The 10005-nt window shown below is 52.0% G+C and overlaps 1 protein-coding gene across 1 annotated transcript in view; it reads right to left on the bottom strand.

Moving 5' to 3' along the window:
- The window catches only part of LOC108313149 (cystatin-S-like), a 29055-nt gene extending 23770 nt beyond the window's left edge, over positions 1-5285 (bottom strand). Inside the window, exon 1 of the mRNA XM_017541451.2 lies at positions 5233-5285. The gene's annotated coding sequence lies outside the window, so the exon portion shown is untranslated. The remainder of the gene's footprint in view (positions 1-5232) is intronic.
- Between the last annotated feature and the right edge of the window lie 4720 nt (positions 5286-10005).

The raw sequence follows: 10005 nt of genomic DNA, 5'->3' as shown, positions 1-10005 counted from the left end.
CAGCACAGGGCACAGCCTCCCAGCACAGGGCACTGCCTCCCAGCAGAGCGCACAGCCTCCCAGCACAGGGCACGGCCTCCCAGCACAGGGCACAGCCTCCCAGCACAGGGCACCGCCTCCCAGCACAGGGCACAGCCTCCCAGCACAGGGCACCGTCTCCCAGCACAGGGCACAGCCTCCCAGCAGAGCGCACTGCCTCCCAGCACAGGGCACAGCCTCCGAGCACAGGGCACAGCCTCCCAGCACAGGGCACAGCCTCCCAGCAGAGCGCAGAGCCTCCCAGCACAGGGCACAGTCTCCCAGCACAGGGCATGGCCTCCCAGCACAGGGCACGGCCTCCCAGCACAGGGCACGGCCTCCCAGTAGAGCACACCGCCTCCCAGCACAGGGCACAGCCTCCCAGCACAGGGCACAGCCTCCCAGCACAGGGCACCGTCTCCCAGCACAGGGCACAGCCTCCCAGCACAGGGCACAGCCTCCCAGCACAGGGCACCGCCTCCCAGCACAGGGCACAGCCTCCCAGCACAGGGCACTGCCTCCCAACACAGGGCACTGCCTCCCAGCACAGGGCACAGCCTCCCAGCAGAGCGCACAGCCTCCCAGCACAGGGCAGAGCTTCCCAGCAGAGCGCACAGCCTCCCAGCACAGGGCACTGCCTCCCAGCACAGGGCACAGCGTCCCAGCAGAGCGCACAGCCTCCCAGCACAGGGCACAGCCTCCCAGCACAGGGCACAGCCTCCCAGCAGAGTGCACAGCCTCCCAGCACAGGGTGCGGCCTCCCAGCACAGGGCACGGCCTCCCAACAGAGCGCACGGCCTCCCAGCACAGGGCACGGCCTCCCAGCACAGGGCACCGCCTCCCAGCAGAGCACATGGCCTCCCAGCAGAGCGCAGGGCCTCCCAGCAGAGCTCACGGCCTCCCAGCAGAGCTCACAGCCTCCCAGCACAGGGCACAGCCTCCCAGCAGAGCGCACTGCCTCCCAGCACAGGGCACTGCCTCCCAGCACAGGGCACAGCCTCCCAGCAGAGGACACAGCCTACCAGCAGAGCGCACGGCCTCCCAGCACAGGGCACGGCCTCCCAGCAGAGCGCACTGCCTCCCAGCACAGGGCACTGCCTCCCAGCACAGGGCACCGCCTCCCAGCAGAGCTCACAGCCTCCCAGCACAGGACACAGCCTCCAGCAGAGCGCACTGCCTCCCAGCACAGGGCACAGCCTCCCAGCACAGGGCTCGGCCTCCCAGCACAGGGCACGGCCTCCCAGCGCAGGACACGGCCTCCCAGAGCAGGACACGGCCTTCCAGCACAGGGCACCGCCTCCCAGCACAGGGCACCGCCTGCCAGGACAGGGTACCAACTCCCAGCACAGGGCACCACCTCCCAGCGTAGGGCACCACCTCCCAGCATAGGGCACTGTCTCTCAGTGTAGAACATCATCTCTCATCTTAGCAGGTAGCCCCAGCACAGGGCACCACTTCCCAGTGTAGGGGACAACCTCCTGCCCGGCATAGGGTATGAGCTCTCTGCCTAGGGCACTGCTACATTTGGAAGAGGTCAGACTTGGAGGAGGTGCTGGTGGACGAGGAGAGCTTTTTAAAGGGTCTGTCAAACCCCTTCCTGTGTGCCCAGCCCCAGACAGCCAAGAACTCAGAGGGAGCCAATGCTTTTAATTGCAGTGTTTAATTGCAGAAGGTGGGGCGTGTGCACGATGCATCAGTACTATAAGAAGCAAGGAGCAAGGGCAGAATCCCCTGCTGTGCAAAAAGGCCTCCGGATACTTTCTCTGCCTGTCTCCTGGTGCAGGCCCACAGAGGAGACCTCCTCCACGGCAGGAACCACCGATCCAGGGGTGAGAGCACTACAGTGGCATGGGAGTAGAAGGTGGTTGGTGGAGCTGGCCTGGCACAAAGCCCTAGACTTTCTCACACCTGGATTCCACCAAGGACATTACGTCCTCCCAAGGAATGTCATAGACCTGGAAAGAGCAGAACTGTTTCTGTGAAAGGAAAGTGAGAGGGACAATCAGTGTGGATTGCAGTTAAGGCAGGAGATGACCAGCATGAGACATCGGAGTGGGGGCAAGGAGGGATGGAGGTGAGACACTGGGCCCCACCTGCTCCTGCTGAGTCCTGGTCACTGAGCCAAGCTGGACAGTGATGACTCAACTCCCCCTCCCGGGGGGATGGAAGGCTTCAGGTCCCCAGGTGGCACTGCCCCCATCCCCAGCCTGCAGGATTCCTGCCCCAGCACAGCCCTGGGAGGAGCAGCCTGTGCAAGGCCTCGGGAGCCCCAAGGGTGCAGGGAGGGGGAGGTGGCTCACTGCCCCCAGCTCCTTCCACCTCTAAGCACTAAGAGAGATCAGAGGGAAGAACACAGGTCAGGGGAGCTATCCCTCAAAGAGCCGGGGCATGGGGTGGGGGCATCAAGGGGATTGCAGCTCTCTCCAGAATGGAGACCTCACAAGAACCAGCAGGTCCTTGGAGAGGCTGGTGTGGGGTGAGCGGGGCAGGTCCAGGGTTTTGCAGCTAATAGGCCTCTACCTTCCTCTAGTCTGCTCAGTGTGGCCATAGCTGCAGGCAGGCACCTGAAGCTGGGATTAGGCAGAGCCCTTCTCCCTGCCCAACACCCAACCCTGCAGCTGCTTCCTGCAGCCCAGCAGGCAACACCCCAAAGCACACAAAGTGGAGCTCCTAGTACCCCCATTCCCAAGCTAAAGCCCCTTAGCAAATCCAATTCATCACCCCCCTCCCTTGCCACCCCATCTACATGCACACATATAGGCATCTACATGAACTCACCCCAACCCTCACCACATGGATCTATGCACAAACCTCCCTACTTCCCACACACAACATGCACACACACACACTCCCATGTACCTCCCCACACACTCGCACATGTATGTATACACATGCAGCTTTTCATGTGAAAACCACACCTGCATGCCTATTCACATGTACATGCACAGTCACATATAACTTCATATGTACAACCTCCATGTCCCTCTGAACACACATCTGCCCGTGTGAGCACAACACACATGCATCTCCCCATACACATGTACACATGCCTGCATGCCCTGCTCCAGGCATACCCATGCACACACACATGCTCTTCAACACATGTGAAGGAGCACACACACATACACACACACACACACACACACACCCCTGCAAGTGCACAACTGTCCTCTGACCCACAACAGGCACATACCTCCTGACAGTTGTCCAAGTTGGGCTGGGACTTGGCACACGTGGTTTGGCTCATCTCTACATCAAAGTAGTAGATCGTCCCGGCCACGACCTACACACGGGAAAGGGCACGATGCCCGGACAGTGCTCTCCATGAGTTTCATGCACACACAGCACTTCACTGTGACTGAGTCACTGGACTTCCTGCGGCTTCATTCCTGCCTTCATGAGCTGCCCATACTGCCACCAAGGCACACACTTACCTCCTGCCGGCTGGCAGCAGCGATATGCCCCAGGCCTCCCTGGTAACTTGTTTCTCTGTGCCAGTGCAAAGGATTAACTGAATCCTGCTGGCCCAGCGGGCAAGGACACTGGATTTCTTCTAGGAAGGTTGTCATCTGATGATGAAATCTCCACTAACTTCCGGTTTCTAGCATTCAGCCCACTTCTTCCATTTAACTCTGATTCCCTCATTTATCGGTAAGATATGAGAGGCTTCTCACACATGGATGTTTTAGGCCAATAGGAGACTTCCTCTCTAATGCCTCCATTCTGAGTGGGATTTTGGCCCCAGTATTTCTAGAGTCTAGCACCTTAAACTTGCTCTGGCAGAAGACAATTGAATGCTTTCCCTGCACGGGGCATCCCGGAGACACAACTTGTCAGAACCGTGAGAAGCACAGGAGAAGGAACCCTGGAAACAGGCTGTGAACCAGGAGGAAGTTACGTGCTCTCCAGGGTATGAGTGCACCCGTCTATACATTAGGACCCCGGACCCAGTAATCCACATCATCCATATTTCACTCTGAGTTACTGTCACACTTCAGGGAGACTTGCTGCCAAAGGGCCTCTGCTGATGGCTGCAGGAGAAACGGGGCTGTTCTAAACTCATGTAAATTTCCAGGAGAAGGTAGGGAAGCTCTGAAGGCTGTGTCAGTGTTTGCTATTTGGCCATGGCACACAGGTCAAACTGGGCCCTGTAGCCCCACTGAAACTCCCTCCTGACCCAACCCCCTACTCTGCATTGCAGGGTGACTGCTGTCCTCACCCAGCTGAGGTCTAATTCTACATCGGCTGACAGAGGCAGAGTCATCAGGCGGGCTCCACCCCAGCAGGACCTCCCCAGTCCTGGGCTGCAGGACGTGGTCAGCCAGCCTGAGGGTGAAGGCTGCTAGCCCTAAGGGGCTGTGCCCAGGGGTGTGACTTGGGGAGAAAAGGAGGGTTCTGCAGGACAAGGAGCCAGGCTCTGGTGTGGCCCCTGCAGAGAGGACTCACCCCTGCAGAGCGGACTCACCCCTGCAGAGAGGACTCACCCCTGCAGAGAGGACTCACCCCTGCAGAGCGGACTCACCCCTGCAGAGAGGACTCACCCCTGCAGAGTGGACTCACCCCTGCAGAGAGGACTGACCCCTGCAGAGTGGACTCACCCCTGCAGAGAGGACTCACCCCTGCAGAGAGACTCATGGAGGAGGACAAGCCTCATGGCCTGGATCTCATCCTGAGCAGCACCAAGCCCAACCCGAGGAGGCACAGTTCCCATCCACACCTTCTGGACCCTGGGAAATGCCACAGTCATGGCACAGACCCAGCGGCTGCTGCAGGTTAAAGGAGACAGAACGGACAGGACAGGGCTGAACTCATGCACTCGTGCCCGGGGCGCAGCTGGGCATCAAGGCTGTCAGTGGACAGTCAGGGAAAGCTGAATGAGTCTGAGCCTTAGATCATGAATACGTCAGTGCTGATTTGCTGGGAATGCTCTTGAAGGGGCAAAGCAGGCTATGGCACCCCTGGTGTTGTGGTAACACCCACCTGCTCTCTGGCTCGCAGCACCTGCAGCGAGTCAGTGTAGTACACGTTTTTGCTGTTCCTCTTCCACTCGCTGATGGCAAACTCCAGGGCACGCTGTACTCTCTCATCATTGAGGTCTGCGTCATAGAGGCCACCCACAAGCTCTGGGGTCTCCTCCTCGGAGCTCCAGGCCAGGGCGCCCAGCAGGAGCAGCAGGGTGCATAGGAGGCGGGCCATGGGCTCCCAGAGGCAGAGCACAGAGCTGGAGCTGCAGGAGAGGAGGGTGAGAGCCTGAGGCAGGATGCCCAGACCAGCAGCAGCTGTGCATTTATCCTGCTTGGACAACCCTAGCCCCACCTCTATCCATGCCCCACCCCGACTCCTCCTCCTCCTTCTGCCCATCCCCCTCTTTCTCCATTTCTCTTTTCATTATGCGCCCCCCCCCACCGCCACGCAACCTTCCTCCTCGCATAAGTCCCCCTGCCCCTTCTGGGCCTGCTCCTCCTCACTACTCTCCTGAGTCCCCACCCCTTCCCAGCCCTGCTTCCCCTCCCCACTGCTCCCAAGCCTGGCTAACACTTGCCTAGAGAGGGGACACTGTTCCCTGGGCTGTGAAAGCAGTATGACCTCCTGTTTCCTCAGGAAATGGAAAAGTGCAGAGCTTGGCATTCTGGGGTCCTCAGTGTTCAGAGGCATCTGGCAGAGCTTGGTCATGGTCTGGGAATCCCTGAAACAGAGAGATGATTTCAGGAGCTCCTGGAAGGCTTATTCCACATCCTGCTCTGGGAAACTTCTTTGCCAAACATAAGAGAGTTAATCTTTTGTGAAAGGTCATTAGGCTCTCTTTTCATAAGTCCTTGCTTTTCAATAAACAAACCCTTTGCCAGCTCCTCCTGGTACCATGTGGTCTAGGACCTGGAGATGGAGCCCGGGTGACTGAGCCATGGACAGAGATGAGACACAAACCCACGAGCACTTTTCAGTTTTCTAGTAGACACATTAAAAAAGTAAAAAGAAATGGGGAGTAATTTTAATAATGTTTCTTGTTTAACTTAATATATCCAAAATATTATTTCAACATATGGGAACAGTTGTTAATGAGATCGTTTACATTCTTTTGAATGTGGGTAAGTCTTTGAAATTCCCTGTTTTCCTTTCCTTTTTTTTTTTTTTTTTTTTTTTTTTTTTTTTTTTTTTTTTTTTTTTTTTTTTTTTGCACTTAGATCAAATGTTATTTCGGACTGACCTCATTTTAAGAGTCCCATGGCCACATGTGGCTGGTGGCAGTGATTCTGCGTCTTAGGGTGTGTGGGAGGATGGCGAATAGTGATCAATAATTACTATCAAGAAATGAGTCTATTGGAAGTGAGAGTATGCCGTAGGGACAGACGGTGTCACCGGACCTGGTCAGAGAGTCTCTGTGAGGCTGGAAAGGTGCGAAGCCCTGCTGATACAGGACACAGCCCCAGGCAGCGGGAACAGCCAGTGCAAAGGCCCTGAGGTGGGGCTGGGCGTGCCTGCTCCAGGAAGAGGAAGCTCCTGGAGGGGGTGTGAGCAGGGAAGGGGACAACCAGGAATCTCACCGTGACTGTGGGTGGGGCCAGGTGGAAGGTGCAGGGAGACCCTGATGGGGTGTCAGGAGAGGGAGCGGCAGCCGCAGGATGAATGTGGAGCCCACGGGCCTCTCTTGCTCCTCGCCTCTGGGAGCCATGCTGCCAGCGCTGGTCCTCTGTGCACTGCTTGGAAAACTCACTTGATTTTTAAAAATTGCTTTGAATGAGGTAGACTTTATATACAATAAAATGCCTAACTGTATGTGTCTAACCTGGGGGATTCATTTATTTTTATGGATTGCAGGGTACAGGTAGAGTTATATTATGCGGATATATTGCATAGAGGTAAAATCTGGGCTTTCAGGGTACCCACTACCAGATAGTGCACAGTGTACCCACTAGGTGGTATTTCACCTTCACCTCCATCCCACTCTCCCACCCGTGGGAGCCTCGTTGTCTGTCATTGCACTCTGCATGTCCCTGTGTGCCCATTGTCTAGTTCCCACTTACAAGAGTGGGTATGCAGATTTGATCTGCAGTTTGAGTCATTTCACTGAAGATAATGGCCTCCTTATATGTTGCTTCAAAAAACATAATTCCATTCATTTTTGTGGCTGGGTAGTATTCCATAGTGCACGCGTGCGTGCGTGCACGTGCGCGCACGCACACACACACATATGCATATACATGGAGTAATATTCATATATATATACACACACACACGCCCGACATCATTTTATCCAACTGTCTACTGATACCATGACTTTGCTATTGTGAAAAGCGCCACAAGAAACATACAAACGCAGGTGTCATTTTTACATAACGATTTCTTGTTGAGGGGTACCATCCAGTAGTGGAACTGCTGGATCCCAGGGTAGTCCTACTTTGAGTTGTTTGAGAAATCATACTGCTTTCCATAGAGGTTGTACTAATTTGCGCTTCCACCAAGGGTGCGTAATTGTTTTCTTTTCCCCACATCTTGTTCAATGTCTGTTGGTTTTTGACTTCCTTTTGAGATAGGGTCTCATACTCTTACCCAGGCTGAAAGGCAGTGGCACAATCATGCCTAACTGTAGCCTCAAACTCCTGGGCTGAAATGATCCACCTGCCTCAGCCTTCTAAGTGGCTAGGACTAAAGACCCATGCTGAGAAGTTTTTATTTTTTGCAGAGACAGGGTTTCACTATGTTGTCCAGGAGGGTCTTGAACTCCAGTGCCCAAGCAATCCTCCCATCTTGGCCTCTCAAAGTGCTGTGATTACAGACATGAACCACAGCACTTTGCTGTCTTTTGACATTTAGTAACAGCCTTTCTCCCTGGTGTACAATGATATCTCACTGTGGTTTCAATTTGCGTTTCTCAAATATTTAGTGACGGCACTTTTTCACATGGTTGTTTGCCACTTGTATGTCTTCTTTTGAAAAACATCTGTTTATGTCCTATGCCTGCTTTAAAACATTTTTTTACTTTCAATTCTGGGATATATGTGCTGAACGTGCAGGAATGTTATATAGGTATACATGTGCCATGGTGGTTTGCTGCACCTATCAACCTGACATCTAGGTTTTAAGCCCCGCATGCAGTAGGTATTTGTCTTAATGCTCTCCCTCCCCTTGCCCCCCAACTTCCGACAGACCCCTGTGTGTGATGTTCCCCTCCCTGTATCCATGTGTTCTCATTGTTCAACTCCCACTTATGAGTGAGACCACGTGGTGCTTGTTTATCTGTTCTTGTGTTAGTTTGCTGAGAATGATGGTTTCTGGCTTCATCTATGTCCCTGCAAAGGACATGAACTCATTCTTTTTATGGCTGCATAGTATTTCATGGTGTATATGTGCCACATTTTCTTTATCCAGTCTATCACTGATGGGCATTTGGGTTCCAAGTCTTTGCTATTGTAAATAGTGGTGCAGTAAACACATGTGCACATGTGTCTTTCTAGTAGAATGATTTATAATCCTTTGAGTATATACCCAGTAATGGGATTGCTGGATCAAATAGTATTTCTGGTTCTAGATCCTTGAGTGATCGCCATATTGTCTTCCACAATGGTTGAACTAGTTTACCCTCCCACCAACAGTGTAAAAGCATTCCTATTTCTCCACAGCCTTGCCAGCATCTGTTGTTTCTGACTTTTTAAATGATTGCCATTTTAACTGGTGTGAGATGGTATCTCATTGTGGTTTTGATTTGCATTTATCTAATGACCAGTGCTAGTGAAATTTTTTTCATGTGCTTGTTGACTGCCTAAATGTCTTCTTTTGAGAAGTGTCTGTTCATATCCTTTGCCCACTTTTTTTCTAATAAATACATTTAAGTTCCTTGTAGATTCTGGATATTAGACCTTTGAAAGATGGATAGATTGCAAAAAATTTCCCCCATTCTGTAGGTTGCCGGTTCACTCGGATGATAGTTTCTTTTGCTGTGCAGAAGCTCTTTAGCTTAATTAGATCCCATTTGTCAATTTTGGCTTTTGTTGCAATTGCTTTTGGTGTTTTAGTCATGAGGTCTTTGCTTATGCCTATGTCCCGAATGGTACTGCCTAGGTTTTATCTAGGGTTCTTACGGTGTTAGGTCTTATGTTTAAATCTTTAATCCAATTGCCATGCAATCTCTAATGATTGTTTCTTTTGCTGTACAGAAAATCTGGAGTTTAATTAGATCCTGTTTGTCTATTTTGGCTTTCATTGCCAATGCTTTTGGTATTTTAGTCATGTAGTCCTTGCGTATGCCTGTGTCCTGAACAGTTTTGCCTAGGTTTTCTTCTATGGTTTTTATGGTGTTAGGCCTTATGTTTAAATCTTTAATCAATCTGGAATTGTTTTTAATGTAAGGTGTCAGGAAGGGGTCCAGTTTCTGCCTTCTGCACATTGCTAGCCAGTTTTCCCAACACCATTTATTAAACAGGGAATCCTTTCCCCATTGCTTGTTTTTGTCAGGTTTGTCAAAGATTAGATGGTTGTAGATGGCTGGCGTTGCCTTCGAGGCCTCTGTTCTGTTCCTTTGGTCTATATCTCTGTTTTGGCACCATTACCATGTTGTTTTGATTAGCGTAGCCTTGTAGTATAATTTGAAGTTAGGTAGCATGATGCCTCCAGCTTTGTTCTTTTTGCTTAGAATTGCCTCGGCTATGCAGGCTCTCTTTTGGTTCCATATGAAGTTTAAGTTGGATTTTCCCCTTCTGTGAAGAAGGTCATTGGTAGCTTGATGGGGATAGCACTGAATCTGTAAATTACTTTGGGCAATATGGTCTTTTCATGATATTGATTCTTCCTAATCATAAGCATGGAATGATTTTCCATCTGTTTGTGTCCTCTCTTATTTCCTTAAGCAGTGGTTTGTAGTTCTCCTTGAAGAGATCCTTTACATCCTTTGTTAGTAGTATTCCTAGATATTTTATTCTCTTTGTAGCAATTGTAAATGGGAGTTCTTTCTTGATTTGGCTCTCTTTAAGTCTGTTATTGGTGTATAGGAAT

This window comes from Cebus imitator, unplaced genomic scaffold (assembly GCF_001604975.1).
Source record: "Cebus imitator isolate Cc_AM_T3 unplaced genomic scaffold, Cebus_imitator-1.0 Scaffold134, whole genome shotgun sequence".
In the NCBI taxonomy this organism is placed as follows: Eukaryota; Metazoa; Chordata; class Mammalia; order Primates; family Cebidae; genus Cebus; species Cebus imitator.
The sequence above is the reverse complement of the archived record's forward strand: the minus strand, read 5'-3'. Positions and strand labels throughout refer to the sequence as shown.